General features: G+C 41.4%; 1 pseudogene; it reads left to right on the top strand.

The window, feature by feature from the left end:
* The window catches only part of LOC138757120 (methyl-CpG-binding domain protein 3-like), a 133,347-nt pseudogene that overhangs the window by 27,598 nt on the left and 80,533 nt on the right, over positions 1-25,216 (top strand).

Genomic DNA, 25,216 nt, shown 5'->3' with positions numbered 1-25,216 from the left:
GGAGTTAGGTCATAAATTAGATCAGCCATGATCATATTGAATGGCGGAGCAGGTTCGATGGGCCATTTTTGGCCTACTCCTGTTCCTACTTCCTATGTTCCTATGTTCCTAAGCAAAATCTTCATTGTCCAGTGATCATGGTCTTTGCTTTGAACAAAATTGATGGTTGGTCCTCCATTGATCTTGGCGTAGATAATTCCAAAGATTTACCTTCCTCTGTGAAGAAATTTTTCTCAATTTCAGACAGAAATAAGGCTACCCCTTATTTTAACATGACAGCCACTGGATCTCGAGTAGTTAGCCATGAAAATGTTTGTGCATCCTTTGAGTTAAACACTCAAAGTATTTTAGTTGTTTCAATAAATTTCATTCTTCTAAACAAGAACATAGAGATTGAATTTACCCAACCTCTCTTAATATGATACTTGAAGAACCAGTTGGGTAAGTCTTTGCTTCACTCCATCTTGCACATAATATTCCAACTATGTTCTCTTATAACTATGGAAATGTATTTTTTTTCCTCTTGTACTCAAATCCTCTTGCATGTCCTGGTGATTTTTTTTTGCATTCCAATTTGAATGTGATTCTTGGATGGTTTGAATATGCATATTCATTATCTATATTTCAACACCCTATAATTCTGCATATTGTGTGTAGTTCTGATATCAGTGTGGCGACAGCCTGCGTAGAACTGCTTGGTGTGAGTCATTGACTTGTCATATTTTAGAATGAGGTGTGGTGTCAGAGGGAGCATTTTTTGTGTGTACTGAATTTGCCAAAAAAAATGATGGCAAACTTTCTAATTTCAAAGCAAATTTTACTGATTTAACAAAATTACCAGATGGTTATCTTGCTTCAAGTGAAAGATGGTGCATTAGAACCATAGAGGATTACTGCACAGGAACAGGTCTCTTCAATCCTTCTAGTCTGTGACAAACCATTTTATTATGCCTAGTCCCAATGACTTCCACCCAGTTCATAGCTCTCCCTCCATAACACTCCCATAGAAACATAGAAACATAGAAGATAGGAGCAGGAGTAGGTCATTCAACCCTTCGAGCCTGCTCCGCCATTCAACGAGATAATGGCTGATCTTAAAGTTCAGTACCCCGTCCCCGCCTTCCCTCCGTAACCTTTAATACCCTTATACTGAAGAAATAGATCTAATTCCCTCTTAAATATATTTAATGAACCTGCCTCTACTGCCCTCTGTGGCAATGAATTCCACAGATTCACCACCCTCTGGGTAAAGAAATTCATCCTCATCTCGGTCCTAAATGGTTTGCCTATTATCCTCAAACCATGGCCCCGGGTTCTGGATTTTCCCATCATTGGAAACATCCCATCTGTATCCATTCTGTCCAGTCCTGCCCGAATTTTATAGGTCTCTATGAGATCCCCTCTCAATCTTATAAACTCCAGCGAGTACAATCCCAATTTGCGCAATCTTTCCTCATCAGTCATTCCTGCCATTCCAGGTATCAGCCTGGTGAATCGCCTCTGCACTCCCTCCATTGCAAGAACATCCTTCCTTAGATAAGATGACCAAAACTGCACACAATACTCCAGGTGGGGTCTCACCAAGGCCCTGTACAGCTGCAGTAAGGTATCCTTGTTCCTATACTCAAATCCTCTTGATATGAAGGCCAACATACCATTTGCCTTTTTAACCGCCTGCTGTACCTGCAGGCTTGCCTTCAGAGACTGGTGTACAAGTACCCCTAGGTCTCTCTGCACTTCCCATCTCTTAATCTATTGCCATTCAAATAGTAATCTGCCCTCCGGTTTGTATTACCAAAGTGGATAACCTCACATTTATCCACATTGTAGTGCATTTGCCATGTATCTGCCCTGTCCCTCAATTGATCCAAATCACACTGGAGCTTCCTGACCCCCCTCTTCAGTGCACACAACCCCTCCTAGCTTAGCGTCATCTGCAAATTTGGAGATATTACATCCAATCCCCTCATCCAGATCATTAATGTAAATTATGAACAGCTGGGGTCCCAGTACAGATCCCTGCGGCACCCCACTGGTCACCGCCTGCCACTCAGAAAACGAGCCATTTATCCCAACTCTCTGTCTTCTACCTGCCAGCCAGTTCTCAATCCACATCAATACTTTGCCCCCAATCCCATGAGCTTTGATTTTGTAAGCCAGTCGTTTATGCGGGACCTTATCGAAGGCCTTTTGGAAGTCCAGGTACACCACATCCACTGGCTCTCCCCCATCTATTTTACCTGTCACCATCTCAAATAATTCCAATAGATTTGTCAAGCACGATTTACCTTTTGTAAATCCATGTTGACTCCGTCCGATCCCTTCTCTGCTAGTCATATGCTCCACTATTACATCCTTAATAATGGATTCCATCATTTTGCCCACTACTGATGTAAGGCTTACCAGCCTATAATTCCCTGTTTTTTCTCTACCCCCCTTTTTAAATAGTGGGGTAACATTAGATACTCTCCATCCTGAGTCTATCGAGTTCTGGAAAATAATTCTTAAAGCATCTGCTATCTGAATGGCCACTTCCTTAAGTACCCTAGGATGTAGATTATCAGGCCCTTGGGATTTATCTGCCTTCAATCCCATCAATTTCCCCAAGACCATGTCCTTAGAGATACTGATTTCTTTCAGTTCCTCCCTTGCATTAGTCTCTATGTTTCCCAACATCCTTGGGAGGTTATTTGTATCCTCTCTTGTAAAAACAGAACTAAAGTAAGAATTTAATTGGTCTGCCATTTCCTTATTCCCCATTATATATTCCCCTGATTCCGACTGCAAAGGACCTACTCTGGATTTCACCAATCTTTTCCTCTTGACATATTTATAAAAGCTTTTGCAGTCGGTTTTTATATTTGCCGCAAGCTTACTTTCGTAATTTATTTTTGCTCTCTTGATTAATCCCTTTGTCCTCCTTTGGTGCATCTTGAACTGCTCCCAGTCTTCGGTTGCGGTACTTTTTTTGGCCAATTAATATGCTCTCTCTTTGGACCTAATGCTGTCTCTAATTTCCCTTGTTATCCATGGTTGAGTCACCTTTTTTGGTTTATTTTTATGCCAAACCGGTATAAACGATTTTTTGCAATTTCTCCATTAGATCTGTGCATGCTTTCCATTGTCCATCCACAGTTAAACTCCCCATAAACACCACCCAATCAATCTTACTCAACTCCCGTCTCATACCATCATAATTCCCTTTATTTAAATTCAGGACCTTAGTCTCGGTTTTAATTTCATCACTCTCCATGTCGAGTGAGAATTCGATCATATTGTGATCACTCCTACCCAAAGGGCCTCGTACATAAGATTGTTGATTAGCCCCTTATCATTGCATAATACCCAATCTCAAATGGCCTGCTCCCGAGTTGGTTCCTCGACATATTGGTCTAGATAACCGTCCCGTAAACATTCAAGGAATTCCTCCTCCTCAGTATTTTTACTAATTTGGCTAGTCCAATCTGTATGCAAATTAAAGTCTCCCATGATGACAGCTGTTCCCTTATTGCACGCTTTTCTAATTTCTCTTTTAATGCCTTCCCTCACCTCTACACTACTATTTGGAGGCCATCCATGTACCTGTTCAAATTCTTCTTAAATGTTAAAATTGAGCCCACATACACCACTTCAGCTGGAAGCTCATTCCACACTCCCCGTCATGTTCACCCTAAACTTTCCCGTTTCACTCTTAACCCATGTTCTCTGGTTTGTATTTCACCTACCTTCAGAGGAAATAAGCCTGCTACATTTACTCTGTCTACCCCCCTCATCATTTTAAATACCTCTATAAAATCTTCTCTCATTCTTTTACGCTCCCGGGAATAAAGTCCTAACTTGTTTAACCTATCCCTGTAACTCAGTTCCTGAAGTCCAGGCAACATCCCTCTAAATCTTCTTTGCACTCTTTCTGTCTTATTGATATATTTCCTGTAGTTAGGTGACCAAAACTGCACACAATACTCCAAATTTGGCCTCACCAATGTCTTGTACAATTTTACCATAACATCCCAATTTATGTACTCAATATTTTGATTTATGAAGGCTAATATGCCAAAAGCTCTCTTTTTTTAACCCTATCCACCTGTGATGGCACTTTCAGGGAATTATGCATCTGTATTCCCAGATTCCACTGATTTACCACACTCCTCAGTGGCCTACCATTTACTGTGTATGCACTTTTGTCCTTCCAGAATGCAACATCTCACATTTGTCTGCATTAACTTCCATCTGCCATTTTTCAGCTCATTTTTCCAGCTGGTCCAGATCCCTCTGCAAGCTTTGAAAACCTTCTTCACTGGCCACAAAACCTCCAATCTTGGTATAATCTGCAAACTTGTTGATCAAATTTACCATATTAATCATCCAGATTATTGACATAGATGGCAAACAACAATGGTCCCAGCACTGATCCCTGAGACACACCACTAGTCACAGGTCTCCAGTCTGAGAAACATCATCCACCACTTCTCTCTGGTTTCTTCTGTCTAGCTGTTCGAATCTACTTCACTACTTCACCATGAACCTTCCTGACTAACCTCCCATGCAGGATCTTGTCAAAGGCTTTACTGAAGTCCATGTAGACATCATCCTTAGGCTTTCCTTCATCAACTTACCTGGTAACCTTCTCAAAAACTATAAAGTTGGTTAAACACGAGCTACCACGCACAAAACCATGTTGACTATCCATAATCAGTCCATGGCTATTCAAATAATTGTATATCCAATCTCATAAAACAACTTACAATAATTTACTTATTACTGACGTCAGGCTCACCAGTCTATAATTTCCAGGGTTACTTTTGGTTCCTTTTTTAAACAACAGAACAACATGAGCTGCCCTCCAATCTTCTGGCACCACACCAGTGGATAAGGACTTTTAAAGTATTTCTGCCAGAGCCCCTGCAATTTCTACACTAGCCTCCCTCAAGGTCTGAGGGAATATCTCGTCAGGCCCTGGGCCTTATTTGCTTTAAGAGACCAAGCACTTCCTCTTCTTTAATCTGTTTAGGTTCCATGATCACACTGCTTGTTTTCCTTACTTCCCATGACTCTGTGCCCTTTTCCTGAGTGAATTTAGATGGGGAAAAAAAATCATTTAAGATTTCCCCCATCTCTTTTGGCTTCGACAAAGCTGACTACTCTGATCTTCAAGGAGACAAATTTTGTCTCTTAATATACCTGTGAAACCCTTAGGATTTTCCTTCACATTGTCTGCCAAGGCAACCTTGTGTCTTTTAGCCTTTATGATTACTTTCTTGAAGTTTTTCTTGCATTTTTTATACTCATTTGCTCCATGTTGCCTATGCCTGTTATATACCTCTCTTTTCTTCTGAACCAGATCCCCAATATTCCTCAAAAATCAAGGTTTCCAATGCCTTGTAATGTGTCTTTGGTTCTTACAGGAACATACAAACTCTGTACTATCAAAGTATCATCTTTGGAGGTCCTCCACTTACCTTGCACATCCTTGCTTGAAAACAACTTATCTCAATACATGCATTCTAGATTTTTTTTTCCCTCAAAATTGGCCTTTCTCCAATTTAGAATCTCAATCCGAGGCCCAGAGCTCCATAATTAACTTGAAATTAATGGCATTATGATCATGGGACCCTAAATGTTCCCCTACACATACTTGTGTCACCTATCTTTTCTTGTTTCCTAATAGGAGATCCAGTATTGCACTTTCTCTAGTTGGTCCCTCCGTATATTGATTTAGAACTTCCCTGAACACAATTGTCAAATTCCAAGCCATCCAGCTCTTTTACAGTATGGGAGTCCCAGTCAGGATATGGAAAGTTTAAAATCTCCTACTAACACAACTTTGTGCATCCTGCGGCTGTCTGCTATCTCTGTACATATTTACTTCTCCAATTCTTGCTGACTATTGGCAGTCTATGATACAAACCCATGAGTGTGGTCATACCTTTCCCATTCCTCAGCTCCACCCATATAGCCTTTGGTCTGTCCTGCATGAGCACAGCTGTGATTTTCCCTGATGGGCAATGACACTCCTCCCCTTTCAATCCTTCCCATTCTATCGAGTATGAAGCAACAGAAGCCCAAAACCTTGAGCTGCCCCTCTTGCAAACAAGTTTCATGAATGGCCACAATGTTATAATTCCATGTGCCAATTTACATTGTTATGTCACGGACCAGCAACAATAGAAAATTGCCATAACAATGTTATTTTTAAAAATAATATTTTTTATTATTAATTACCAATAATATGACACCCTATCTAAACTTAATACCCACTATACACAAATCTACGTGCGTGTGTTTACCCAAACCCATTACAGCTTAGGCACAATTCTGGAAAGTTATTCCAAAGTCAGTCTTAGTGTAATGTATCTGTGTTAATATTTAGGTAATGTTAAAGCTGTATTAAATATGTGTATATATATTTTAGTAAAAGTTAGTTTTGGGTGGACAGGACTCATTTACATTCTACAAACACTCATAATTCTTTGTTGCTTGTAGCTGGTTTGAGCATCAACAAATGTATTTGCATTCTAAGTACCATTGATCACAGAAGCAAGATTGAAAGCCATAGAGTCTGCTGTTACATTGCAAGGAGAAGACATGAAAGATTTTTATGATAGTTCTTGAGAAAAGTGGAACATTGGATTGTTTGCTTGAGTATACAAGAAGCCATTTTGTTCGTAAATTTCAAACAGGCCGGAAACAGAAGAGAAACATCAAAGTTAATTACTTTGATTCTGTAAGTAAGTGGACAGAGATAATTTTAGCCTAAGTGTCGAGACATTATGAACTCCAAAGACAGAAATGATGTCACATATCATATGACATGAGAGATTTGCAAGAAATATATTAAAATGAGAGATGAAGAGATCAGTTTAAGGGAACTCGCCATCCTGTCCAGATAGGATTGAAAGCAACAATATTTCCTGCAGAGGTGGAAAAAATCTGCTGAAAAAGGGGAGCATAGAATAAGTGGAGTTGAAATAAGTAAGCCCACTTCTGACCGTCTCTTTTAGAAAAAGAGGGCAGTTCATTGTTTGGAACACAGTTTCTAAAGTCTTAATTGAAGAGAAGAAAACATCTGTGTGAAGAAAATCTCTTTGAAAGACAAATCATCGAAAGGATTGTGAGTTAGAGAGGACTGAAGATTTGATGTTTAAAAGCACTGCAGAATAAGACTCTACGAATGAGGTGGAAGAGACTGAGAGACTGAGAGACAGAAAACCTTCATGAGTTACTTCCAGAGCGAATCTCCTTTCAGATGAGTGGTTCTCACAACTCCCTTTTTCCTTTCGTCAGGGAACCAAAATGAGTGACTTTCATAATATTTCGAGAACCCAGACAAGGGTCAGCTCTCCTGCTTCCGATACCCATATACGGATCAGTCAAAGTGACCTTTCCTTTGGTCACAGTGGGATTTCGTAATTCCCCTTCAAAAACGACCTTTCCTTAGGACACGGTGGGGATCAAAACTTCTTTGGACAGGGAGAAACAAACATTACCACATCGAGCCACTCCAGCACAATGTTCCTTCAAAGGCCGCTGCTCAAAGTGCTGTTCCTTTAAAATGGCTGCTGATCACAAAATGTATGATCATTTAAATCTGTTGCTCACATGACTCCTCACACCTGTGCCTGGATAAAAGCAACAAACGTTCCTTTGCTTCCTCCAGAGGATAAACCTTGGGCACAGTCTGTTCCTGATTGTTGCCAACTCAGTTTGTGTTAGCCCTTGATTTGACAGGCACACTAAAATGAAATGCCTCGTAATACTGCTCTCAGCTCGCCTGTCTTTCCTTCAATACTCCTTGCCTAGAAATGGATGCACCTGAGAACATTTCCACTTCTAACAGTGCATGGAATTTAACATCACCTTTTCCTCCTCCACCCCTCTATCTTCTCTGGCACTGGTTCCCCTCCTGCAAATCTTGCTTAAGCCTACTGGAGCAGCACTAGAAAACTTTCCTGCAAGAATATTAGACCCCTTCCAGTTCCGATGCAAACTGTCCCATTGGAACAGGCCCCATCTTCCTTGAAGAGAGCCCAATGATCCAGAAACCTGAAGCCCTCCCTCTTGTGTCTTTAGCCACATGTTAAGCTGTATTATCCTATTTCTAACCTCACTAGCAGGTGATCTTGAGATCACTACCCTGGAGATCCTGTCCTTCAACCTAGTGCCTAACTCCCTGAACTTTCCTCACCCTTCCTACTCATGACATCTGGCTGCAAACCTTCCTCCTGAGAATGCTATGAATTTGGTCAGAGATATCTCGAATTCTGGCACCAGGGAGGTAATATACCACTGGGATAGTTGATCTCTTCAACAGAACCTTTTATCTGTCCCCCTAGCTATGGAATCACCTATTACTACAGTTTGCCTCTTCTCCCCTCTCTTAGTTACAGGACCAGACTCCATGCCAGCGACCTGATCTCCATGGCCTGTACTTGGTAGGTTCTCCCCATCCACAACATTTCCCCCCCCCACCCCAACAGTATTCAAAATAGTATACTTGTTATTGAGGGGGACAGCCACACTGTTCTCTTTCCCTCTCCTGACAGTTACTCATCTACCCTCCTCCTACCTCCCAGGTGTGATAGTGTCCCTGTAATTCCTGTCTATCACCCCCTCTGCCTCCTGAATCATCCAGAGTTCATCCAACTCCAGCTTCAATTCCTTACGACGGCATGTCAGGAGCTGCAGCTGGATGAAGTCGTCGGATTCTGTTGACAACCCACATTTTATACTGCTGCCATTCCCACTGTCGATGACTTAGAGAACAAAATATATGATATCTTTAAAAACTTGTCCTACCTGCTGAATCATTTTTGTTCCTTGAATATGGTGGCCCTTTCTAACTTCAACTCATACTATTCCTCACCTCTTAAATGTTCTCGCCAAAGCCTTACCATTCTGACTCAACCCACTCTGATGATGCCTGCTCCCTTGATGACTCCTCTACTCTTTTATAGGGATACTCAGCTTTTTCCTCCAATATTTTCAATGTTGAGCATCGTGCTTAAATACAGCCCTGTCACTCTCATTGCCTGGTCTTTAATCTGGCCATTGCCAGACCACAGAAAATGTTGGAAAGCAGAAATTGACCCCTAAAAGAACCCCCTATGTAAACATATCAAAGTTAGAACAAAGCTTAAAACAGGAAATAATACTACGGGGCAGTACGGTTGGCGTAGTAGTTAGTGCAATGCCCTTACAGCACCAGAGATCGGGACAGGGGTTCAAGACCCATGCTGTCTTTAAGGAGTTTATACTAACAGAGGCAGATTCAAATGTGTTGGACCATGGGAGTTGCCAAACCAGAGTGCCAGATAAGAGAGGTACAACCTGTGCTATGATACCCAAAAATAATTATCCTCTGGGTCTGCTCCAGTGTCTAGTGGTCCTTGATTTACAAATCAATGTTTATTTTTTTTTAAACTTCTTGGCAGTCACAGAACTTTGTCTGAAGTGCTAGCTGACAACCTGTGATGTCCCTCATGGGTTTAAAAAAAATAGTTTTACACTGAAAATACTTCTAAAGATTTCTCTTGTGAGCTTTCACCCCTGTCAAGTCATGTTTTTGACCCCCTGAGCCTCGTTTGTCCATCTTTTTGATTGATGATTTGGACTGTGCATCGTTTAGTCTCCTTTCTGAACTTACCTCCAATAAAAAGCAACAGATCTGTATTTATGACAAATCATTTACTGGCATTCCATTAGCATACAGTCATGGTGCAAGCACTAACTTTTCCAAGAAATTATGGCCATGTGTTTACTTCCTGGTATTTTCTTGCCTTCAATGCATCACGCATTACCGTATGTCTCCTCTCCCTATCCACATTTCCAAGAAAATGTATGATTTATTCTTCCTTTTGAGTGTTTTCCCTACCTTTTCTTATTTTGTTACATTTTTACTATTATTTAACATTTGTGTACTTTGGCCCTCATTTGTTTTTTCCAGTCTTTGCCAACGAAAGCGGGTACACCAGCTTATCAAGCCATTGTTTTCTGCGAAGTTCATTCACTTCGTATTTCCCACACCAATTGCACTTCTCCTAGGGTGGCCATTCCAAAGGAGGACATGGTCATAGGTTACCCCCAAAAGACTCAAAAACCAGCACAACAGAAAGATAATGGCTACTTAAACAAAAATGGTTTTATTTTCTAAAAACATAATAATAAGATCAATATGACTCAACATAACAACCCCCTTCTAATTTTAAGCATGCATGTATATAATATTTATGTGTTCAGGAAAGTTCTTTTTCACGGACCAATCATTCACTTTTCACTTCTCCAAGCTCAGTGGTATGAGGCCATCTTCCACACTGTGCACAGAATTAAACATTTATTATCTTCACCAGGCTCTGGTGCTTTAACTACGTTCTTACCGCTCAGGAAGGTCTTTGTTGGTTTCAGAGAGAGATATTCGTTGTTCGTTGGACACACACAAACTGATCTCCTTCAATCAGCCACTGAAGTGTCTTGTCAAAGAAACACCCCATCTTGGGTTTTTCCAAACGATAACTGCCCCAGGTTGCCACAGAGTTCTTTTTTTCCCTATTTCAGGAGAAACACATTAATCAGCCACAACCTTTGCAGTTGACTATAGAGATTTATAATAGGTTGAACTCATAACTCAAAACCCATCTTCAACACCAACAGCTGCTGAATCTCTCAGTCTCTCTCTCCCAAAGAATGAATATTTTCTCTGTTTGCAGCGTTCAACCAGCAATTTAAAGTTCTGGCACTAGTCTTAATAGCAAAAGATGTTCAGTTGTTGAGCTTGGGTACTGTATAAACATGCTGGTCCATTAACACCTACCTGTAAATATCTCACAAGTACTCTTCCATTGTCTCAGTAAAACTAGTTGGAGACATGGTCTTCTCCTGCATGGCACTTGAGATGTTTGTTTCAATGAACGTAGCGACTGCGCAGACCCCATGGGGGCCAACAACCTTCAACCCAAGTGACCACCCACACGGCAGGAACATCACCCTGTGGGAGATTGGCACTGCCGTGACATCACTCCTGATGTCAGGAACGAGGAATGAATGTAAGCAGAGCTACCAGTGCAGTAAATCAATCTTTCACTTCGACTCCTCGTGTACGTGTTTTCTTTCCACACTTTGTGGTAGCGCACACACTACATTGGTGACCCCGACCGGTCCAACCGGCAGTTGAACCCGAAGATGATGGAACAAGGAGCTCTCCATGTGGTTTCGTTGAAGCTGCCAATGTGTGATTCAAACAGGCCAAGACCCGGTTCCACCTTCAACAGATCAACACTGACGACACACGTTACTACTATGTGGTGAGCTCGCTCGACCAGGAAATGGCAGCAAGGGTCATTGATTTCCTATGGCAGTCTCCAGAGCAAGGCAAATACGATGCCCTCAAGGAGCTATTAACCAGCACTTTCGGGCTCTCATGGGGTGAACTCACCACCCGATTGTTGCATATGGACGGTTTGGGGGACAGGGCCTCATCTGCCCTCATGAGTGAAGTGCTTGTCCATGTTGAGGGACACAGGCTTTGCCTGCTCTTTGTGCAGATTTTCCAGGACTCTTGCTTGCCAATGAGGACTTCAGTGACTCCACAAAAGTTGCAGCCTGGCAGATGTCCTCTGGAGAGCAAAGAAAGAAAATGGCAACTTGGTGGTGTAGGAAACTAGGCTCTGCACACAGGCAGCAACAAGGCCATAGCAAACAGAGAGGCAAGTGGACCCCTTGACCCAAAAGTATTGCTATTATCATCAACGATCGGGTGCGGGGGCCCATCAATGCTGCCCATCTTGCATGTTTCAGGGAAATGCCGTGGTCAACCATTGTTAATGGCTGCAGTGGTTGGCCAACGTGACAGCCTCCTCTACGTATGGGACTCTCTGTCAGGAAGGTACTTTCTTGTGGCTACTGGTGCTGAAATAAGTGTTTCTCCCATTCTCTCCCCCCCCACCCCCCACCTCTGCCTATGACACCCAGAATGGCAATCTGGGCCTGGCACTGAGGGCAGCAAACAGCACTACTATACAAACGTTCGGCACCCGCATCGTCCTCCTCCGCTTCGGTAGCAACCGGTGCGTGCGGTCATTAATAATTGTGGTAGTGGCACAGCTGCTCTTGGGAGCAGACTTCCTATGAACCCACTGCTTGTTGGTTGTCCTTAAAGGGCGGTGATTGGTGTATGCCAGGACTTTTCAGACCACACCTCTGGGGGAAGCCAAGTTGCCTTCCCCCCACCTCGACTCTGTTTCGTTATCCAACAATGCATTCATGCGGATCCTAGCGGAGTTCCCTTTGATCCTTTGATCATGGTTCCACAGTTTTCTGTCACCGAGCTGAAACACAGGGTAAGGCACCATATACTCACTGGGGGGAGGGGCCCGTTCCATGACAGAGTGTGCCACCTACCCCCAAGAAGCTCAACCTCTACAAAGGTGAGTTTCTTTTAAAAAATGGAAGAGCTGGAGATAGTGCAGCGTTCTGACGGCACCTGGGGATCTCTGCACATGATTCCAAAGGCAGTAGGAGGGTGGAGGCCATGTGGTGACGCCACCTCAACAGGTACCCCTTGCCCCACTTCCAAGACTACCGCTAACCTACAAGGAACACGGACGTGTGTTTTCAAAATCCGATCTCATCAGGGGCTATCACCAGATCCCAGTCCATCCCGTTAACATCCTGAAAACCACCAACATTACCCCTTTTGGATTCTTTGAATTCATGAGAATGCCCTTTGGACTTAAGAATGCAACCCAGACCTTCCAAAGGCAGATGGATGTGATGGGTCGGGATCTCCATTCACGTTCCTCTGTTTGGACGATATTGCCAGCCACAGCAACATGGACCACAGGGTCCAGCTAAGGCAACTTTGCACCCAGCTACGGGAATTCAGGCTAATTATAAACCCCACTAAGTGCCAGTTCGTTGGAAACTATTGACTTCCTGGGGCAGCGGATCAACAGGCATAGAGTGAAACTCCTGCCCGAAAAGGTAGACTGAGGAAAAAAATTGACATAGACACGTCTAACAATGTCCAAGGCCAAGATGTGTTTTCCTGCACCCAGTGGATGTAACTTGGATTGCCAGTATATTCATACAGTAAAGAGCAGTTTGCAAATAGACTAATTGTAGGCGGGACATTGCCAAGCCCCACTGTATAATTCTGGGTGCGGCACCCACTCAAAGAGACACTATGACTATGGACTTTGTATGAAATGATAATTATTGAAAGAGAAAAAAGAAAATGCAACACAGAGCTACTTTGAATATTAAACTCTCCAGGTGATATGCACAGGCTTTCAGAAATGAATAAAACTGAACTCTTCATACTTAATCAGGAAGCTTGACTCATTTTCTCCCCGCCCACCCTCAAAAATCAATGTCCTTTGCATTTTCAGTTTTATCTGGGAATCTGACCTTGAATGCTCAAAGTGTAAAATTAGAGAAGTAGCCTGGACCAGGAATAGTAATTCAAAGAATCTTAAAGCCAGTTGTGCTTGAACTAGCTTTTTAAGAGCCGTTTGAAATAGGAGACAAGGCCAGTGAGAGACTTGGTGCACATGTTAGGGGCTTGGGTTGGGTTCTGGTTTGCATGTGCAGATCGAGCATTCCATGAGAAGTGGAGACTGGATGGATAGTGAGTCTTCAGCAACTGCTACTAGTTCTCCAATTCACAAAGGTTCACAGAATTATGAGATCAGAATATCTCCTTATATTGATGCTGTGCCCTTATGTTTCTTGTATCATCCATTTATGGGACAGGCAATTTTTCTTTCAATAGTAGGAAATCCTGAATAACCCAGGACTATTGGTAACTTTGTGTAGTCAGTTTGTAAAAGGGTTATAAACCAAGGCTGGGACACTTTTGGAGCTATGAGGAAATGTGCTCTTTTGAAAAGAGTGCTGACAATCTTGGGTAGCATCAGCACCATTGTTGGATTAATAATTTTTTTCCCGATGCTCTTCTGTTTCTTCACCTGATTTGTTGCTTTATCTCGCCCATTGAGGGAAATGTGATTGCTTAAATGGAATCTCAAAAATGGGTATTGTGAACCTCTTGGCAACAGATAAGGAGAACTGAATGGAGGTACAGGAAAATTCTGACACTATTCTCAAACCTTTGCATAGCAAATGTACAATGGTACGGAGTAAATATGGGGAGCTTTTGACAAAGGACTGGAGACGTCCTAATCATATTTGATGAAGATTGCGTGGCTGGTACTAGAAATGTTTATAACTATTGGGCAATAATAAAGATGCAAATCAGAGGGAGCTAGTTGAGTGTGAGGGTTAAAGATGAATTAAGGCTATGAAGCAATTCATAAACTTTGGCACATATTTTGAAATTGATGAATGTGCGTGGGCGGAGGGGGGAGGGTGGAGTGGTGCAATGGAGGTCAGTAAGAAGCAGTATGATCAACTAGTTGCAAACTTCTGAAGATGAGAAAGGAATTGCGATGAATGAGCCCACAGAAAGAATATTCGTTAAGATGCAAAGTTGGTTTCTGGTGGGCACATTTTTGACAACATTGCACTCAGACAAACTTAACAGATTTTGGCTCACACAAGTAGCGTTCTGTACATTTGATTCTCCTGAGAAAGTAATGTGGAATGTAGTGTATGACAGGAAATGAGTAAGATAGCTTAGCCCAGAGTGAGTAACTTGTGTTTAGGACACTGACTGTATATGATGAATATGGTGACTGAAGGGCTGCAAGAATAAGCCAGGAAATTCTGATAAGGGACAGGATCTGCATGTATTTGAAAAGGCAGATACTGATTAGAGAGTGTCTGCAAGGGAAATCGTATCTCATGGATTTAAATTTTCTGAAGAGATGTCTAAGAAGATGGATGAGGGCAGAATGGTTGGCAAGGCCTTTGGTAAGATCCTGCATGGAAGTCTGGTCTAGAATGTCAGATCACAAGATCCAAGGTTAGTTGGCCATTTGAGTGCATAATTTGTTTAGTAGTAAGAATTAGTGGGTGGCATTGGAAGGTTATCATTTCTGATTGTTGACATGATCAGTGATGTGCCATAAGAATTAGTGCTGGATCCACTGTTGTTTGTCCTTTACGTTAACATGATCATGTAGTTAGTGTGGTTAGTAAATTTGTGGATGACATCAGAATTGGCCACATTTAGTGGGTCGTGAAGAACGTGATCTGAGATTACAACAGGATTTAGGTGAACTGGGACTATGGGCCAAGGAATTACATATGGACAAGTGTGAGGTATTGCACTTTGGTAACTTAAATGTAGGTTGAACTTGCACAGAAAATGGGAGGGATTTGGACAGTGTTGTTGAACTTTGTGTAAGGACAGGGATCTAAACTAGACTGAAGAGCAGGGGACTGAGGCCTCCTCTTTCATTCACACTACTGGCAAATGTTCAGATTGCTTTATTGGAGATGGTTAAGACAAATGTCTGTTGTTTGCTAACAGAGAACACAAGGGATGCAGCGATTCGACTGGAGGGCTTCACTATTTACAAACTGTATTGGAACTCCGATTCTGGCAAAGAGAAAAGGGATGGTGTGTGCTTTTTAGTTAATGCTATTTGGCACCTGGACGTTGGCGGGTTATGTTGACCTCCAACTCCACTGCCTTGGAGCAAATATTAATTAAGCGCAGACCTATCTACCCCAAGAGGTCTTATCAGTGATTCATACCAGAGTTTATATCCCTCCTGATGCTGATTACAAACCAGCACTTGGGGAGCTGCACGATGTGATCAATAAACAAGAGATGGTCATCCCTGATGCACTACAAATCATAGTTGGTAACTTTAATCAGGCCCGTCTTAAAACCCTGCCTAATTTTCACAAGCATGTAACCTTCTGTAGTAGAGCTCCTACCACACTTGATCACTGCTAAACCAAGATGAGGAAAGCCTATTGTTCTTTCCTGAGAACAGGATTGCCTCAAGACAGTGGATTGGGTGGTGCTCAAGAACTCATCTGAGGATCTGAATGCTTACACCAGGCCCTGTTAAAGATGATGGACACATCACAGGCAAAACCCTTCTCACCATTAAGAACCTCTACATGGAATGCTGCCATCAGAGAGCAGCAGCAATCATGAAGGATCAACACCACGCAGGACGTGTTCTGTCTTCACTGCTGCCATCAAGAAAGGGGCAGAGATGCTACAGGACTCGAACCTCTAGGTTCTAGAATAGCTGCTACCCTTCAACCTACAGACTTAGAGACTTGTTTAAAGACTCTTACTTTACACATTATTTATTAACAAGTATGCAATTTTTCTGTATTTGCACAGTTAGTTTGTTTACATTTCTTTATTTATTTACATTTCTCTCTTTTGCATACAAAACTTTCATCTTGAATATAGTTTACAGGCACCGATAAGTAGAAATCCTGCCTGGCCCACGTGGCAAAGAATCTCTGGGTTGTATATGATGTCATGTATGTACGATGACAATAACTTTGAACAGAGAGAATGAGGGATTCACACACATTATTCAAAGAAGGTGGCGACACAGGTAGAGACAGATAAGATATTTTGAAAGGTATATGGATAGGAAAAGTTTTGAAGGATATGGTCTGAAAACAGGCACATTATATGAACATGGGTAGACAATTTAGTCAATATGAACGAATTGGTGATTGCTTCCATTCCATAAAACTCTGTGACTTTTTTACTCTATGAAAGGATGTGCTTGGAGCATATTTAAGCTCTATTAGAACTTTGAAGGAAGCTGAGGACTTTGAGAATGGCACAAAGAATTAAATGGCAGTCTCTTGAATGTGTCCTCACTGCTGCCATCAGGAATGGTTAATATGGAAGGTGAGGATACAGGAATTCCAACCATAGTTTGGCAGGCAGAGAGAAGAATGTTAAGAATAGTGTTGCATGAAAAAAAATTATTAATTTATCTGTGTGATGGTGTCATGTACAAATTCTTGCAATAACTCAATCTTTTTGAGGCATTCAATAGCATAGACATCATACCAATCACAATATTGGCATTAGGAATGAATAATATTTAGTTTTCACTTACTTTTCAATAATTTCTATTTTCTTTAATACTTGCACTTTCTTCCATTTAATCAACACAAAATTGTAATTTTTAATTTTTTTAAGGTCACAATTTTATTTTGTCTCTTAAATGAGACAAATATGTGTGTTCCCAAAATGCATTTTTTTTTTGTCTTCTGGAACAGTTTTGTGAATGGTTGTGAAATAACTGCTGTTAGAAGAGTGAATTAAAAAAAAATCATCCATTGAGCTATTAGCAATCAAATTTTTTGGCATGTTTGAATTATTTTTCACTCTTGACCTTTTTAATTTTTGGCCTCTGTATTACACTTGTAATGAGCCCAGAAGACCCCAAAACCCAGCAGCAATAGATAGATATTCACCAAGACAAATGGTTACTTAAACAAAAGTTGCTTTTAATTATTTTTAAAGATTAAAACAGAATCACACTTTAATTTATCAATATTGATTTAACTAACCTAATTTAACCCCCTTCTAATTCTAAGTGCACATGTATGTAATGTGTGTGTAAGTTCAGAAAAGTTCTTTGGTTCATAGTCCAATTTCACTTTTCATTTTTCCAAGTTCACTGGTTGCAGGCAATTCTTATACTGTGCACAGAATTTAACATTTATAAAATTCACCGGGCTTTGGTGCTTGAAAAGTTAATGGTAACCACTCAGGAAGTTTCTTGTCGGTTTTCAGAGAGAGATTTGTTGTTCACTGGACACCCACAACTGATTCCTTTTTAATCAGCCACTTCAGTGTCTTGCCGAAAAACTTGCCCCATCAGGGTTTTCCAGATGATAACCTCTTTCTTTCAGGTTATCACAGAGACCATTTTTGTGTCTCTTATTTCAAGTGAAACTTTAGGCAGTCAGTCCTCTCTTATTGCATGAACCATAAGGGCTTTGACCAGGCTGAACTAAGCACTTACAACCTGTCTTCCAAATGGGGTTTTCCACAAGCTTGGCAGCTTGTCCTGTTCCAGTCCCAGCTTCTGCTGCTAACTGCAGAACTGATCTCTGTTTCTCTCTCCCTCTCTCAGAGAGAAATGCTGTTTTACTCTCTACTTGCAAAACCACATGATCCTCTTAGAACAACAAGCTGCACTCCAGGCAGTCTGCTGCTCCGACAAGTTATTTCATCTGTTGCCTTTTTATAAACAACAATCCCTTAGTGAATTCTCTTGGGCACTCTCCAAAGCTTTAAAAAAAAAAGTCTCTGGGGCCGACATGTCTTGTACGAGCAGAGCTCCAGTATTTTAAATAAGGTCTGTTTTAAAGTGTTTGTATGTGACCAACACTTAAAATGCTTTGGGCTTGAGGCCTTTATCAAGGCATGAGGAAAATGTAGACAGAAGTCTGAATAAAATGGTGGGGGGGGGCAGAGGGAGGAGCACAGGCCCACAGGCAAGAGGGGAAAAAGGGCACAAGATAAAATTGGGAGGGGCGTGGTTCTGTAAATGGAGAGAGGAGGGGGTGGAGAGCAGGAAATGGGATAGGGAAGAGGAGGGAGAATGGGGAGTGGCCTAGCAGAAACCAGACAAGTGTTCATGTATTGCTTTACTTGAAAGGACTATTTGGCGCCCCAAATGGTGGTGAGGGAGGATGTGTGGGGGAAAGTCTGACACTTCAGGGGAGGTGTCAAGGGGACAATTAGTGGGAAAGGATGAATGGATGAGGGAGTCATGGAAGGAGAGGTCCCTATGGAAGGCAGATGAGAGGAAAGGGAAAGGTGTGTCTGTTGTTGGTGGTGGAAATTACAGAGGATAAGATAATGTGTTGAACACGGAGGTTGGTGTGGTTGTTGGTGAGGACAAGGGGTATTTTGATTTTGTTGGGACTCATGGCAGAGGGGGCCAGGACAGATGTGCGGGAAATATAGGAGGTAAGAGTTGAGTTGATGGTGGTGGAGGGGAAGCCTCTTTTTTTTGAAGAAGGAGAACATTTCAGATGATCTGGATTGGAAGACCTCATCTTGGGAGCAGATGCAATGGAGAAAGATTTGAGAGAAAGGAATAGAATAGAATCCTTGCAAGGGACTGGGTGTGAAGAAGTGTAGTTGTGGGAGTCGGTAGGTTTGTAGAACATGACTGCAGAAAGATTTTCTCCCAAGATGGAGAGAGAGAGAGAGAGAGAGAGAGAGAGAGAAAGGAGAGAGTGTTGCTGGAGAAGGACCATGTGAATTTGAGATCTGGGTGAAAGTTAGCAGCAAAGAAAATAAAGTTGACAAACTCATCATAGGTGCATGAGGCAGTACCAACGTAGTCATCAGTGTACTGGAGGAAGAGTTGAGGAGACTTGCGTCTATAGGCTTGGCTTGACAAAGCCAACCAAAAGGCAGGCACTGCTGGGGCCATTGCATGTACCCATGGCTATAAGTTTGACTTGGAGAAATTGGGATGAATCAAAAGAGAAGTTCTTGAGGGAAGAGTCAGATGGTGTTTGGGTTTGAGGTGCTGTTACCCTGAGATTTGCCGGTCTAGGAAGAGACCATAAATGCACGTTGGTGCACAGAATCCCACAGAAGCTCTTTGAACACATATTGGTTTGTTATGAACAAGCACCATTCCTTCATCACTGATCACAAATTCTGAGCACAATTTCTGGGTTCTTAATTTGGAAGACCCAGTGGCGGTGCAATTTGATGTTTAAATTGTGAATAGATTAGGAAATTAGAGAAATTGTTTTATAGTAGAGTCTCTTTGGCTTGGCTTCGTGGACGAAGATTTATGGAGGGGTAATGTCCACGTCAGCTGCAGGCTTGTTGGTGGCTGACAAGTCCAATGCGGGACAGGCAGACACGGTTGCAGCGGTTGCAAGGGAAAATTGGTTGGTTGGGGTTGGGTGTTGGGTTTTTCTTCCTTTGTCTTTTGTCAGTGAGGTGGGCTCTGCGGTCTTCTTCAAAGGAGGTTGCTGCCTGCCGAACTGTGAGGCGCCAAGATGCACGGTTGGAGGCGATGTCAGCCCACTGGCGGTGGTCAATGTGGCAGGCACCAAGAGCTTTCTTTAGGCAGTCCTTACAATTGAGTTAATTGAAGTCTTTGACTCTTGACTTTCATTTCTGAAGCTGCCATTAATGATATTATGAACCTGATCAACTGGACATTGCTATGATTCAAAATTCAAGATTCAATTTATTGTCATGTAATAAAACAGTGTCATATTACACAAAATTGCTTTTGCCTACGGCAAGGCAGATAGATTCGCCATCGGCAGAAACTGCCTAAAGTGCCTCCTAACAGTCAGAGAAAGAGAAACAAAAGACAGTTCCCCCCAGAGTCACTGAGTGTCTGTCGATTCATCTCCAACACTTCCACAGCCACACAGTCCAATCCAAAGCATTGTCAACTCGAGCTCCAGATCAGAACCTCTGACATCACACCCCAGTTCCAAAACCTGGTACCCCTTTAGCCAGTTTTGAGTCAGTCTCCAGCAGTCCACAGCCCGGTTCTAGTCCCGCAACAGTAGTCTCCATCAGCCTACAGCCTCTGAAGGTTCCTTGCCTTGAGTCACCATCAGCTCCCACTGAATGCATGATCTTTCAGGCCTAGAGCCACCACAGTGGTCGTCTCCTCTGTTTCTCCTTCTCATGCTGGTGATCTCCCCACTTTCTAGTGCCCTGTGCCAGTCTTCTGCTTCCCTGGAGTCTGCAACCCCTTGTGGCTGCAGTGCCATCTTGGATTTTAAATAAAACTACTGTCACCTCCTTTAACAGGCCTGTGCAGAGCTGACGATGGTTGACTGGGCGGTTGGACCCCGCAGGAGCGCTGTATCTTTGATCCTCGCTCTCTGTGGGTTTGTGGCAGCACCGTTAATTTTATCAGCTTCAGCTACCGACTAGTTCACACAGCAGGCTCTGGATTTGAATGGTATTTAAGTATTCTGCCATTTAGAATGAAATTCACATTTCCACTGTGGATTTCAAGGTTGTTAATATTGTGACATGCACCTTGCTAAGAGGCCCTCCATTAGCTACCACAGCAACACTTGGATGAGCTGCAGCTTCAGGTCTGAATGCAGTCAGACCTTCCCAATTTTTGGCATTTTTACATGAATTGAAAGTGTCGCATCCCAAGGCCTATTCTCCACACACTGCAATATTCCAATTTTAGCTGATTCATCATGGATGGGCACATAGTCAATACTATTTCTTCACCTATAGTTATTTATTTTAAACTTTAAAAGATAGAAGAATGGGTTTACTTCTGTGAAATATTACATTTGAATATACAGGAAGAATGATTTGAAAATATAAAAAAAATAGAAGGAACAGATTAGATACAACCATATAATGACAGCCTTCTGCATGAAGAGATAAGAGTTACCTGCTGAGACAATGTCTCAAAATATTTTAGAGAAACCTCATTACAAAATTGTGAAGTAGCAAGTTTTTGTTATTTTGAGTTGGCCTCAGTGAAGTTGAAATACATTTGCCAAATGCCCTTGCCCATTTGATGGCCTGAAAACTGATCTCTATTGTTCTCTCTATTGGGAGATGTTTGCTCACAAAGACGTTGCTAATGTTTTGGTGATGTTTGTGCAATTTTTTTTCCCTGAAACCACTGCTGCATGTCACAATTTTTTGATTTGATAATGTTACCAAACTGTATCTGCTGCTCCCTGTGAACTTCTATTATGGCTTAAATGCCTAGTTAGCTGTTAGTTTTCAGATACTGTATCAGCTCTGGAACAAAGTAACAAATACAAAGATTTTCTTTTTGATACAACTTTTGTTGAGAATAAATGTATCATTTGTATAGTGTACATGAACATTTTCTCTTGCATACTTTTGGATTGATCTTCAATGCGTTTTTGGTACTGTTATATGGCATGCATTTTCTTCATCAACTGGTACGAGACCAGGTGTTTTGTTATTTTCTCTTCCACCTTTCAGCCCAAGTGGTAAGAAGTTCAGGAGTAAACCTCAGCTGGCTCGATATCTGGGAAATAGTATCGACCTCAATAGCTTTGACTTCCGGACTGGAAAGATGATGCCCAATAAACTACAGAGGAATAAACAACGTCTTCGGAATGAAACAATGAACCAAGCGAAGGTATTGAATTTTTTCCATATATTGTTTCAGTTTTTAAATTTTAATTGATTTATGTATTTTTCTACATAATATTTGGAGCACAGATTACAGATTGGACCTTTTTGATTTCCTTCATGTGCATTCTGTTTACTAGTGATCATATAGGAAAGTCACTGGAGAAAGATTGTTCATGGTTAAAGTTTGTGTTGAATTAAACAATTCTTGCTGTTCTGCAAATACATTTAAGAAGGTGAAGCCTCCATATTAATGGACTGTTCATTCTATCTAGTAGGGTGAAATATACAAGTTTGGGTAACAGATCTTGTATTCAAAACCTAATGGAAGAATTGAACAAAAATTGAAATCCACAATTTTGCTATTGGCAATTTTAAGATCTCCATTATAATAAGCTATCGATGAATGTAATTTACTTCTTTCATTTAGCATTATTTATCTAATTTTTGCCTTTTTATTGTAATTGTATTTGATTGAGATGAACAAAATGGATATGTTTAATTATGGGATTTATTAGGTTTACTTTTTCACCCATTAATTGGGAAACGCTGTGATAACTGGCTTCTGAAGTGACTTTCTGCTCATTTCCTTAAATTTAAAAATCCATGTTTATATTAGTCAATTACAACATTTAATTTACCGTATAGGATCTATTGGAACAATTGCAGTGGATTCAAATGGTATTTTCAAGATTTCTCTGAGCTATAATGGCCTGTTCCCTTAACTAAGGATCTGCCACAATAAATCTTGAAATTAAACTGTGCCTGCAACTAATTTTGTTTTATAGTTGTGAAAGATTTGATTGGGGAGATCGTTTGCAACTTATTTATGTGGGTCTCGGATAAATTCCCGAAATACCCAGCACGTTGGAGCTTCCTAAACTTTCACTGTTGATAGCTGGTGTCTAACCTCTTGGGACATTGGAGTTCAAGTCCATCAAAAATTGCATATGCAGAATCTGTTCTCCATTAGAGCTGGTTAATTATCACCAGTTCCTCAGAATTACTGAAGGATGCACCTGGCTCAGATATCAAATTACCACAGCAAGTTGCTTCATTACAGCTGCACATTACGGGCCAGCTCATTTTGGAGCCACGCAAGATGCTTTCCCTTTTTCCCATATGCTTCATAATATTGAGATTCATCTATTTTTATTTCGGAGTCGTCAAGAGGAGATAAATATCTGTTTTTTTTTACCCCTTTTTAAGTTTTTCAAGAGGATTACAAATATAGGGCATAGTTTGTTTGTCCAAATATATGGGAGTGCTTTGTTGTCCTATAAGCACTGATCACATCAGTGCAGGTGCAAAGCCTTGGTGGTTGCTGGTTTTATTTTCTTTGTATTGGAACGATGATCAGCAGTGAACCTCAGAACCTATGCAAGGTGTTTTTAAAAAAAAAATATATCAGGACCCTGTTGGGCCCAACAGATGGCCTCCATAACGAATTTTAATGATAAAGCTTCTGCCGATGTTCATCTTTTTTAGTGTTTGTGCACTGAACTAAGTTCACCACAAAAGGCATTAATCTAGAAGACTGAAAGGGGATCTTGCTGATTGGGGTCTGATTTTGCCAGGATGTAGCCTTGCCAAGTACTCTGTACCAGTGGTTCTCAACCTTTTTCTTTCCACTCGCATACCACTTTAAGTAATCCCTATGCCATCGGTGTTCTGTGATTAGTAAGGGATTGCTAAAGGTGATATGTGAGTGGGAAGGGAAAGCTGAGAATGACTGCTCTAGACCCAACTGTTACTGAAATATTTTGCATGAGAAAAATTGCCATTGGCCCATTTCCTTTGGAGTTATGAAACTGTGCACATAATTAGTCAATTAGGTATGATTAAAACAATGGTTTTTGAACTTTTTCTTTCTACTCACATATCACCTTAAGCCAGGGGTCTCAAACTCAATTTACCCGGGGGCCGCTGGAGGTAGAGTCTGGGTGAAGCTGGGCCGCATCAGGTTTTCCACAAGAAAAGCTCTTACAAAAACATTCCAATGTTATCAAATGTCTTTATTTTTATTTTTTAAACACAAAATAAGATGAAAAAATAAATAAATTAACAATTCATAAGAAAAAAAATAAAATCAATCAGTAATAAATAAATAAAATGAAAATAATAATAATACAGCAGATATAGAAGACTGAAGAAACCACATATAGTTGCTGACTGGAGAAATGTAATTATTATTATTCAGATTCAAATGTCTGTATTAACAGTTCTTTAACCTTTAACTTTCTGAACATGAATGGAACATTGAACATAAACTGTTATGAACATGTCTTCTTCTGCCTACTTCTTACTGCTAGAGATCTGGCAGCGCTTCCTCTCGCATAGTCGAGCCACATTTGGCTTAAGGGAGGAGCAGTTGAGACCCTCAGTAGGGCTTGAAGATGCTCGTCAGTAAGTCTGGACCTGTACTTGGACTTATTGAAGTTCAAGGTAGAGAAGAGCTTTTCGCACAAGTATGTGCACCCAAAAAGACACAGGGTCCGGTCCGCTTGAACATTCGGGAAAGCTCAGGGAAGCTGGGGGGTAATTCTCTCAAAAATTGCCCAAGCTTGTCTGGTTTTCCACTCACCTCCCTGAACTTGGTTATGAGTTCAGAGTTGCACTGCAGGTCAATGAGCTCCATTTGAAGCACAGGAGGGGCATCTTGCACATCAAAGGAGAAGGGGTCTGCAAAAATTTGAAATGTGGCTCTGTGCATCTTGAAGTCTGCAAATCTGTGATCAAATTCCTCCTGTAGCTTCAAAATGACATCCACATACTTCTCATTTCTGAATGGTGTGCCTGAATCCATGAGTGCCTTGCATGCTGGGAAATGGCAAAGGTTTGTCTGAGAAAGCTGGGCTTTCCATAACATAAGTTTCGCAGAGAATGCTCTCACGTTGTCATAGGCAGCACTGACAAGTTGCCCCTGGCCTTGTAACTTCTTGTTCAGTACATTAAGCTCTTGTGTAATATCAACAAGAAAAGCTAAGTCCATGAGCCATTTGGGATCACTTAGCAAGGGAACAGCAACCCCATCTTTCTCCATGAAGGCTTTCACTTCTGCTCTCAACTCAAAAAACCTCTTCAATATGTTTCCCCTGCTGAACCAACGTACCTCGGTGAAGTAGAGCACATCCCCATAATCTGACTCCATTTCCTCTAAAAAAAGCACGGAAACTTCTGTGT

The sequence above is a fragment of the Narcine bancroftii genome, chromosome 3, assembly GCF_036971445.1.
Source record: "Narcine bancroftii isolate sNarBan1 chromosome 3, sNarBan1.hap1, whole genome shotgun sequence".
Classification (NCBI taxonomy): Eukaryota; Metazoa; Chordata; class Chondrichthyes; order Torpediniformes; family Narcinidae; genus Narcine; species Narcine bancroftii.
Note: the sequence above shows the minus strand (reverse complement) of the source record. Positions and strands in the feature narration are given on the sequence as shown.